The sequence below is a fragment of the Urtica dioica genome, chromosome 1 (genome assembly GCF_054948205.1).
Source record: "Urtica dioica subsp. dioica isolate 48M chromosome 1, U.dioica_male_clone48M_v1_H2, whole genome shotgun sequence".
In the NCBI taxonomy this organism is placed as follows: Eukaryota; Viridiplantae; Streptophyta; class Magnoliopsida; order Rosales; family Urticaceae; genus Urtica; species Urtica dioica.
The window spans coordinates 23,975,732-23,984,075 of NC_142756.1; the positions used below are offsets into that span (position 1 = coordinate 23,975,732).

At 49.0% G+C, this 8,344-nt stretch overlaps 1 long non-coding RNA gene across 1 annotated transcript; it reads left to right on the forward strand.

Moving 5' to 3' along the window:
- The first annotated feature begins 1,158 nt into the window (after window positions 1–1,158).
- Window positions 1,159–2,965, forward strand: LOC149407820 (uncharacterized). Its single transcript, XR_016301718.1, has 3 exons — window positions 1,159–1,481; window positions 2,247–2,347; window positions 2,728–2,965. It is a non-coding gene; the product is annotated as an uncharacterized LOC149407820 (long non-coding RNA).
- Window positions 2,966–8,344: the final 5,379 nt, after the last annotated feature.

Genomic DNA, 8,344 nt, shown 5'->3' on the forward strand with positions numbered 1-8,344 from the left:
GACCCGCACCCCCAAGACCCTGCGGAGGCCGCCCAATCGACGAACCGTCCACTTGGTGGAGAGGCTGTCGATGGGTCGGGCGCTCCTCGTCCCGAGGATGACGAAGAGCAGATAGACTTCGGCTCAGACTAGTCTACTTTACTTTGGTTTTTTGCGCACTTGTTTAGCGCTCGCTTTACGCTTTCTTTCGGATTTTTTTGTGTTTGACATGTGTCGTACTTTCGTACTTTTCTCGTCGGGTTGTTTGTGCAACATCGTTTTGCTCTGATGGAAGCTTTCTTTTATTGTGCGTCTTATTTTCTCGACTTGCTATGCTTAGTGTAATCGATTTGTATTTTGACTGGTGCGTGTCTTACGAACTCGGCTTACTATGTTTAGCGTAACCGGTCGGCACGGATTACTGCCGCATTTGGCGGCGAAGTTTCCCGCGGACGCTGGCTAGACCAGTTTCATCCGGCGGGTGCGATTCTCGGCCATCCATTCGTGACTCGCTGCCTATCGGCGCGCGCGAGCTGGGTGGCCGTTGCGCTCATTTCCCAGCGAGTACGCTACCTATCGGCGTGCGTATCGCGACGAGCTCGCAGTTCCCAGTGAGCGTGGTACATGTCGGTACGTGTAATGTCTAAACATTTGTAGACGCTCGACTTGTGAATTTGAATAAACTGGACGAGTTTTAATTCAAATTCTTGTTGCATATGAGACGTCCGTAAATTTTAAATATCTTGGAAAATGATAATATTTAAGGTCGATGAAATTTCGGAATAAGAATATTCGAGTAATTCAATATTATTATTCGGAACATACTCAGGGATTTAAAAATCTCGAGAGTAAAAATTAATTCCGGAATCCCTTAAATATATTCAAAATAACGGGAAATCATATTAATTTTCTCGGTTATTTTTCAAGATTATTTTTAATTAATTAAGGACAAGATTGTGAGATTTTATTTTAAAAGGACTTATGTGCAACATTTTGAAGGATGAGATTGAAAGAAAAAGAGAAAAAGGGGTCGTTTTAAGAGAGTCGTGTCAAAATTTGAGTGGACCACCTGTGCACATGTGGCGTGACGAGAGAGTGCCACATGGCCACTTATTCCACTCTCCCTCGCTCTTTCTCGGCCACCTCACCCTCTCTCATTCTCTTTCTTTCTCTCATTCTCGGTCTCTCTCTATCTCTCTCTTCTTTCCCTCTTCTTCCTCACGTTACTCAGCCGAAAAAGAAAACCAGACAAAGAAGAAACAAAAAAATTCGAGCTCCATCTTCACGCTCGTCGAGCTACTGAGCTTCACCATCACCGCCACTTCTCTTCCCCTCTTCCTTTCTTCTTCACGTCGCGCCATCACCTTCGCTGAGCCTCCATCGCGCACGTTCCGGGCCGAGGAAGAACAACGTCGCCGTGAACCACCGGGACGTTGGAGCAAGGGGAAATCACCGGGAAGAGGACGAGGAAGCAGTGGAAGCAAGGGATTTCGCTGATTAAGGTGATGATTTCTTCTCTTTGGTTTGGATTCAAAGCTAGGGTTCATAGCTTGTGAAATTGGGGGTTTTGAATCCGAGTCGAAATCAGTGGAATTGATGGGTTTTAATTTGTTGTGGGACTTGATTAAAGATGTTCCTAACTCGGATTTGAGCATTGTTATGAATTTTCTTGGTTTTGGTATGAAATTTGGCCGAAAATGTGATAAACTAGGTTTTGTTTGGGGCTTTTGATTTCTGCGAGTTATGTGATGATTCTGAGACGTTCTAAACCTGTTTAAAGCTTGAGTTTTGGTTGATAATGGCTGTTTGGAATTCTGTTGAATTTTTGGACGAATTTTCATTAGGATTGCTCTTGGCCGTGTGAATCTTTAAGGTTTGTTTTCAGATTTACGATGAATTGTTGTTATCTGAGGCTGTTAGGATAAATCTGAGAACCTATATACCTTGGGTTGAGTAGTTGCTTGACCGTGGGTTTGTTTTGAGGTTTTGAAATTGTTTAGTTTGGTTGTGTGTTTTGGCCGTGAGCTATATTGGATCATGTGAGGTGTTGAGACTGTTTTGTGGATTGATTTATGAGCCTCGGTTTGATATGTTTGTGATCGTTGTTGTGTTAGGACGTTTTCGGTTAGTTGGATTCGGGTTGAGTTCGCTTGAATTGGTTTTGGGTTCGGGTTGTAAGTTATGAAAACGGGATTTGGATTTTGGAAGTTTATTAGAGTTGGAATTAAGATGTTAACTCGTTATGGGATTCCGGGTTTGAATTACAGATCTTGACGGACGAGCGGGAACCCGACGAGTCGAAAACGACAAGGCCGGTTTTTGAAGATATCAGGATAAAGGAGTTATCGAAATAAAGCTCGATTAACTCGTGAGTTTTAAATCGCTTATAGCGTTTAAATACTTTTAGTTTGTTTTATGATATGTATTTTCAGTATTTAAATAAATAATTTATGATTATTTATTTAATAACGTTTGTGAGTTTAATTTATTATTCGTTTGGAATTCTCGGTTATTTTAATTTCGGATTATTTAATTTATTTAAGACTCATGATTACTCGTTGAACTTTATTTCGTATCATTCTCGATTCGAGAGTACGCGAGTCTTGAATAAGTTTAACTTCCGAAAAACCGAGGAATAATAAATTAAATTCTCGAATTCCGAACCAACTCTAATCCCGACAACGAACCATATCCTCTTTAAGTAAACTCGAATCCAATAACTAACGGATGTTCAACTTCGGATGCTAGTTCTTCCGACGTTTCGACAAGTGCCAAGTGCCTCGAAGAACGTGTGAAGCAAGACATCTTCGGGAATCGTCAAGCTTTCTGTCGAACAATTCCGGGTAAGTGAGGAGACATAAGTCAACTACTTACCAAGGGTATAACCCTGTTTGTTTGTGCATTTGCTTGCTAGTAAACAAGAGTAGGTAAAAGCCTAAAATGAATAAACTCGAAAGTTAAGGCTTCGGCCACTCTTGCTTGAAAACTTAGTTCGGGTACGCCCGTTAGGTTCAAACGCTAACTTGAACCAGCCACGTTTGCTCTGTGTATAGTTAGACTCTCTTCTAACTCTAGGAAGTAGGTTAGAATCGAGAGGACGGAAGAGCGATAGACTCTCAAATTCGATCGAGAGTAGAGAGTTCGGAAGTCACATTTCGAGCTTTCAACTTAAAACACTTAACGAGCTTCAAAGGGAAACAATAATTTCTTTCGGGGTTTATCCCGTTACGCTCTTCCGTATATAAGTTTAGCGTGTACGCTGCTAGTTGCAGGGTACCCAAATTTTAATTAACTCGTGTCGGTGGTACCCACAAGTCAACGACTTGTGTTTGTGGCAGACCTAGGTGGTCTGTATGGCGCTGAGTACTCAAAACTGGGGAGAACCCAACGGTAACGGGCAGTCGCCACGAGCGAACCCGATGGTAAAGGGCAGTCGCCTCGAGCGAACCCAACGATAACGGGCAGTCGCCACGAGCGAACCCGATGGTAATGGGCAGTCGCCTAGAGTGAACCCATTCAGCAATGAGCAGTCGCCTCGAGTGAACTCATTGTCGTGCCAAGGGGGCACACATGCGCCGACGTCAGATGAAGATGGTACCACTAGTGGATCCCAGACAATCTTAAAACACCTAAGCCGCCGTAAGACTGCTGCTCGAGGTCTGAGGCTGGCTTATTGTCGTTGTGGAGATCATAGCAGAAGAGGATGTACGATCTTGCAGAACGACAAGTGAATAGATAGAGTGTGATATCACGCGTTAGTCATGCTCTAATGTTATGTTCTAGTTATATCTAGCAATCATTCTGCATTCTTGTGTATTTGTTTGCACGTCACATGGCATTAGTCGTTTTACTTTATAGATAGACTCCCACTTACTGAGTCAATCGACTCATAGTTTTATGACCCTTGGTAATGTAGATAAGAGAAAAGCTGGTAAGCGGGAAACGAGATTGAAGACCGAGACCGAGTGCGTATTGCCTTGACCTATGGGCTATGGGGTTTCTTAATCGGGGGTTAGTATCTTCTGATAAAACGTTCCGGAACATGTTTGTATAGGAGTCGCTATAAGACTCTAAGTTATAAAAGCGAAAAATTTCCCCGAATTTTCGCAAACTATTTTATTATATAATCTTATGAGATATTATGTTTAAATTATGTGAGTTATGTATAGATTTGAATTGATCAGTCGCGGTTCGTGGGCGAGCTGTCGCTCGCGGGTCGTGACAGTACGCGTGTCACGTTTTGGGTTTTGACTGCCGGGATCGACAATCCGGTGCGCGGACGTGATCCATCGATGCCTTGCTGCCTATCGGTGTGCAAGGTGCGTCGTCGCGCGAGAGGGTCGCAGCAAGAGACGTGCAAGGTCGGAGGTCCGGTGCACGGATCCAACTTGTCGACGTTTCGCTATCTCTCGGCGTACGGCCTCAACCCGTGCGAGAGCGTCGCACGAGGAGGGTACGAAGTTGGAGGTCCGGTGCGCGGATCCGATTTATGGGTGTTTTGTTACCGCTTGGTGCGTGGAAAGTGGAGTAAGCGAGCTTGTTACTCTCGCCTTATCCCCCTTAGCCCCCCGAGTTTCTTGGGTGCTCGTAGAGGAGGCTAGAAATTATAATACAATGGTTTGAAGCGAAATGTAATTCATTATATTGTTGAAATGGTTAAAAAATTACATCCCAGGCCGTTGGCCGAACTTGAAATTTTAAATTGTCTTTGCTAGAATCGAAAATTACATGAAAACAATAAAGCGTAAAATGGACGAATGAACATCTACTGGTAATATTGCCGAAGGTGCTCCGCGTTCCACGGGTGTGTGAACACGAGTCCCTCCATGTTCTCGAGTTCGTACGTGCCGTTGTGGACGGCTCGGCGCACACGATACGGGCCTTCCCAGGTGGGGCCTAGAACTCCTGCACCTTGCACCTTGGTGTTTTGGAACACCCTTCGAAGAATGAGGCTTCCGTCGGCGAACTTCCGCAGCTTGATCTTTGAGTTGTAGTATTTCTCGACTTTCCTCTTTTGTGCAGCAAGCCGGGTGAGTGCGTCCGCCCTTCTTTCGTCTATGAGGTCTAGCTCGAGCCTGATTGCGTCGTCGTTGGCGGCTTCTTCGTACTCCTCGATGCGCAAGGTTGGTAGCTTGGTCTCGACGGGTACCACGGCCTCGACGCCGAATGCGAGAGCGAAAGGGGTTTCGCCGGTCGCGTTTCGAGCGGTGGTGCGGTACGCCCATAAGACCATAGGGAGCTCGTCGGCCCAAGCCCCCTTTCTTTCCTCCAGCTTCTTTTTCAAGTTCTCTTTGATTATCTTGTTAACCGCCTCGACTTGACCGTTGGCTTGAAGATGGCGGGGAGAGGAGAAAGTCTTGCTAATGCCCAGTTGCTCGCACATTTCTCGGAGGCGCGCGTTGTCGAATTGTTTCCCGTTGTCGGTTTCAATTGACGCGGGGATCCCGAAGCGACAGATGATGCTTTTCCAAATGAAGCTCGTCGTGTTCGGCTCAGTGATCTTCGCCCGCGGCTCAGCCTCTACCCACTTTGTGAAGTAATCGATGGCAACGATTGCGTGCTTGTATTGCCTCGGGGCCGTAGGTAGCTCACCGATGAGGTCGATTCCCCACTTCGCGAAAGGTCGCGGTACAATGATTGGACACAATGGGGCCGGTGCTTGGCGCGGGATGTGGGCGAACCTTTGGCACTTATCACACTTTTTGGCCCACTCTTGGGAGTCCTTTTTCAAGGTCGGCCAAAAGTATCCAAGTCTCAGTAGCTTCAATGCCAACGATTGCCCGGCGGCGTGGTTTCCGCACACCCCCTCGTGCACCTCGCGGAGTGCCTTCCTTGCCTCGACTTCGGTCAGGCAGCGGAGAAGGGGCATGGAGTAGCCTCTTTTGAACAAGTTATCCTCCCTCATCGTGTACTTTGGCGCCAAGCTTCTCAGCTTTCTGGCCTCTTCCTTGTCTTCGGGGACGACTCCTCGCTTAAGGAATTCCACGAGCGGAGTCATCCATGAAGGAGGTGGAGTCTCGTCAACTACCCCCACGTCGCCTCTCGAGACGTAGGGCCGGGTCAAAACTTCGATCGAGACGCTGCCTTCGCCCTCCTCGTCAATCCCGGATGCGAGGCGAGCCAAGGCGTCAGCATCGATGTTTGCCTCTCGAGGAACTTGGACGATCTCGAACCACGACAGGGCCTCCAGGTTCTTTTGGGCCTTGGACAAGTACGCGATCATGTGTGGCTCTTTCGCGGCGTAGTCGCCCTTAACCTGGTTCACAATCAATTGCGAGTCGCAATGGATTATGCGCAGGTTTTGGGCACCTAACTTGTTCGCTAGTTCCAAGCCAACGATCAGAGCCTCGTACTCTGCCTCGTTGTTGGAAGCCTTGAACTCGAACCGCAGGGCGTATCTCAGCTTTTCCCTATCGGGATTTGTGAGCACAACGCCGGCGCCAGCCCCCCGGGCGTTTGACGCCCCATCCACGTGCAAGTCCCAGATCGGCCCTATCGGGTCGTTGGTCCTCTTCTTTGACGACTCGCTGTGGTCGTCCTCCTTCTCTTTTGCGCTCTTACTATTCTCGTCGCCCTCGTCGGTCGGGGGCGCGCTTGTGAATTCGGCGATGAAGTCGGCGAGGGCCTGACCCTTAATGGCGGTTCTCGGTTGGAACTCGATCCCGTACTCGCCCAGCTCTTGGGACCATATCGCCATTCGAGATGAGGTCCCTTTTTGAAGGGCCTTCTCGATGGGATGTCCCGAGCGGACCACAATGGGGTGCGCTTGGAAGTAGGGCCGAAGCTTTCTCGCGCTCATGACGAGGGCGAGGGACAGTCTCTCGATTTCCGGGTATCGGGTTTCGGCGTCGAGGAGCGCCTTGCTAACGTAATAGACCGGCCATTGCACCTTGTCTTCTTCGCGTATGAGAACCGCGCTCACGGCCCTATCGGAAACCGCGAGGTAGAGGTACAAGGTTTCGCCATTCTTCGGCTTCGCGAGGAACGGGGGGGAGGTGAAATAGGCTTTCATATCGCGGAATGCTTCCTCGCACTCCTCCGTCCACACGAACCCGTCGGTCTTCTTTAGTGCCTTGAAGAACGGTTGGCACCTATCAGTGGCTTTGGAAACGAATCGCGTCAGGGCGGCGATCCTTCCCGTCAAGCTTTGAACTTCTTTGACTTTTTGTGGCGACCTCATCTCTAAGATCGCCTTAATCTTCTCAGGATTGGCCTCGATCCCGCGGCGGCTCACCATGTAGCCCAGAAACTTTCCAGACTCGACCCCGAAAGCGCACTTGTTGGGGTTGAGCTTCATTTTGTAGCGTCGCAGGATCGTGAACATTTCCTTGAGGTCTCGAACGTGGTCGTGGGCTTTGAGGCTTTTGACAAGCATGTCGTCCACGTAGACCTCCATAGTTTTGCCAATTTGATTGGCGAACATGCGGTTCACCAACCTTTGATACGTTGCTCCCGCGTTTTTGAGGCCAAAGGGCATGACCTTGTAACAGTAAAGTCCGCGGTTCGTAACAAAGGTGGTTTTGATCTGATCCGGCTCGTGCATGCGGATCTGGTTGTAGCCTGAATAGGCGTCCATGAAGCTCAGCAACTCGTGGCCCGCCGTGGCGTCCACGAGCTGCTCGATCCTCGGGAGAGGGAAGCTGTCTTTCGGGCAGGCTTTGTTGAGATCTTTGTAGTCGATACAGATCCGCCACTTCCCGTTTGGCTTCTTGACCATCACCACATTGGACACCCACTTGGGATGCTCCGCCTCCCCGATGAAGTCGGCGGCGAGAAGTTTGTCAACCTCTTCACCAATGGCTTGGTACCTCTCCCCGCTGAACGCCCGTCGCGGTTGAACGCGCTCGGCCACTCTCCTGTCGTCGTTGAGACTATGAACCATTATTTCGGGGTCAATTCCCGGCATGTCGGCGTGTGTCCACGCAAAGACATCTTTGTGCTCTCGGAGGAAAGCGGCGAGCTCGATTCGTGTCTCAGATGGGAGTTGGGCGCCTACCTTGACTACTTGGTCAGGCTTGGCGTCGTCCAACACGACGGGAACGAGGTCGTCCGGCGTCTCCACCTTTCGACGCTCGACATCGTCCGTTTGGTCTAGCTCTCCGAAGGTGCCTCCCTCCTCTAACTTGCACGGGAATTTGTCCCCGAGTTGGAAGATGGTGCTCACCATCTTTCCTTTCCCTTTTCCGTCCACGCCCTGGATGTAGCACATCCTCGCCATGGATTGGTCTCCCAACATCACGGCGATTCCTTTCTCGGTCGGGAACTTCATCATCAGGTGGTACGTGGACGTTATGGCTTTCAACCGATTGAGAGTCGGGCGGCCGACGATGATGTTGTAAGCCGAGGGCTGATCCACCACTAGGAA